We start from the raw sequence: 2,463 nt of genomic DNA, 5'->3' as shown, positions 1-2,463 counted from the left end.
TTCAACCACTCACTAATCCATGACAGAAATTTACCTTCTAACCTCATGCCTACCTGGTTTCCTTAGTAACTTATCATAAGAATATGACAAAAGCTTGGAAAAGACCAAATAAATTGTCAAGTGCCTAATCTTTATTTATACAAAATTACGTGCTGTTAAATCTACTAGACCTCTGCCAAAGCTGCCTGATGTATTTCAGAGAACATTTATTTCTTTCTTGTTCAAAAGAGGTCCAATTATTATTAAACTGAGACATCTCTCCCCTCCCCCCAAAATACAAGAATCTTTTTGCTTGTGTGAACAGATTTAAGGCCTGGAAGTTACCTGAACCTACATACATGCTCATATACGTCCTTTGTTTATGAGAGCCAGTACCAAAATTACTTTTTCAGCTCTGCATAAATTTAAAATGTTTTGCAGAAAAAAAACTGGTTAAAATCATTCCTCTATGACAACTTCAGAAAGAATTTAGATTATTTAAATACTATCAAAATGGATGCTTGAATAAAGATGTCATGAGTTTATGATTTAGAAGCAACAGTGGGACCTGAGTCAGGACATAAGAGAATCAGAACATCTTTAATTGTGAAACAAAGAAGGAGTGCAGACTTGCAATAATTGTATGTTTCATTGTGTGTGTTACTTCAAAACTCCCACCATGGCATGGGCTCCACTTGCCAGATGGTGCAGATGCAAAATATCTCTGTCCTACAAGGCTGTAGTATAAATGGACAGTACTGGGACATGCAGGAGGAAAGAATAAAACAAGGGAGCTGTGCAGAGAGTTCAGGTGCTTTGCAGTAAATACCTTGTAGGGGAAAGTCTGACAAGAAAGGAAGCCAAGAAGGGAGTGGCATGCTCCTAAATCTTTTGGGCACTTCAATTTTTTTCCTTTTAAGATCTGGAAATGGTTTCCAGACCTGTGTCAAGCTTCTGTTAGAAGTCTCCAGGCAATGCATCCAATCTTTCCAATGGCAAAGAATTGCCATGTTTGTGTTCTTCATAGCTGGCAAATCATTGGATCAGAGGCTGTTGCTGAAAATAAATATGGAAGGGTGCACAGTTAAGAGCAGAAGAATGGTGAGGAGATAGGTCATGGATGTCATTCAGTGATAACCCAGATATTGCTTATAATGAAACCCTTTCTGCTTTGTTAAAATCACTGTTCTGTGTTGTAGTATGTTGGTACTTCCATTGCCTTTGGATGGGTTTTCCCACATCATGCTCTCTGCTGTAATCAGCCATGCACTTTTCACCTTGTTCATGTACCCATCACATCTGTCACATGAAAAGCTTCATAAACTCGTGCCCATTGTTTTCTACCAGGGGCCAGTGCCAGGGATGGCCCCACTTGCTGCTCACCTTGTTTGGGAAGCTACTGGGGATGCTGAGGTAATAAATGCCTTCTGACCATTGCTATGTGCATTGTACTTGTTTCTCTCATCCTGCTTGAGTCCAAGTGGGTGTTAATACTGGCAGAGGCCAGTGTGCTGCTCTCACCTCGACCAAAAAACAAAGAGCAAAAGGAAGAACAAATTTTGGAAGAGGCATCTACCTGAAGTGTTAGAATTTAAGAAAATCTGCACCTATTTTGGGTTAGAAGGAGATTGAGTGTTGATATTAGATTATCTTGTATCAAATTGAAATGCACTTCTGTCTTTTTGGGCTGGCCAATGGTTTGGGAGGAGATTCTGGGTCAGAAGAACCTATCAGAGCTGCTGCTCAGGGACTGTGATGGTGGTGGAAGCAGTGCACCAGGCTGGAAGCAGAACAGCAGAGATGAGTTTGGGTTGGCATTATTCCCTCTACCTCTGCCTTGGAGGCGTTTTGCCCCTCGAGGGGGTCAGATGGGGCGAGAAGGGAGAGCAGGGGCTGTGGTGGTATCGCCTCTTCTGGCGTGTGTGCAGCATCAAGGGAGGCTGATGGCAACAGAGGGACACTCGGAGCCCACACCAGCCAGCTCCTAACAAAAAATACTGATTGCTCATAGTGCTCTGTCCAAGGAAAGCCTTGAGGAATGGTTTTTGTCAGAATAAAAGGCACAGGAAGGCTCTGTTTCAGGTTAGCCTTCGCAGTACTGAGTATTGGCGCTGGCTTCCAGGCGGTGCCGCAGCCCATCGGGGTGGGAGCAGGCGGGAGGCGCTCCGGGGACGGAGCATCCCGGCAGGCGCTCGGCGGGGATGGCGCGCACCGGGGCGAGCCCGAGACCCGCCCGCTGGGCCGGGGTTCCCGAAAGCGTTTCCGTGCGCAAGGGAACGGCGGGCAAAGGCAGAGATGGCGTTGGTGCGGCCGGTGGGGCCGGAACCCGCTGCCGGTGCTCCCAGAGGTAGATGGTCCGAAACCGGTCTGCCCGAGCCTGGCGCCGAAGGTTTTGTAGGGGCTCGTTCTCTGCGTGACGGCGCCGTCCGAGGAGGAAACGAGGGCCCGGGGCATCCCGCAACTTTTCCCCGCGGCCGGCGGCGC

The sequence above is a fragment of the Melospiza melodia genome, chromosome 2 (genome assembly GCF_035770615.1).
Source record: "Melospiza melodia melodia isolate bMelMel2 chromosome 2, bMelMel2.pri, whole genome shotgun sequence".
Classification (NCBI taxonomy): domain Eukaryota; kingdom Metazoa; phylum Chordata; class Aves; order Passeriformes; family Passerellidae; genus Melospiza; species Melospiza melodia.
The sequence above is the reverse complement of the archived record's forward strand: the minus strand, read 5'-3'. Positions refer to the sequence as shown.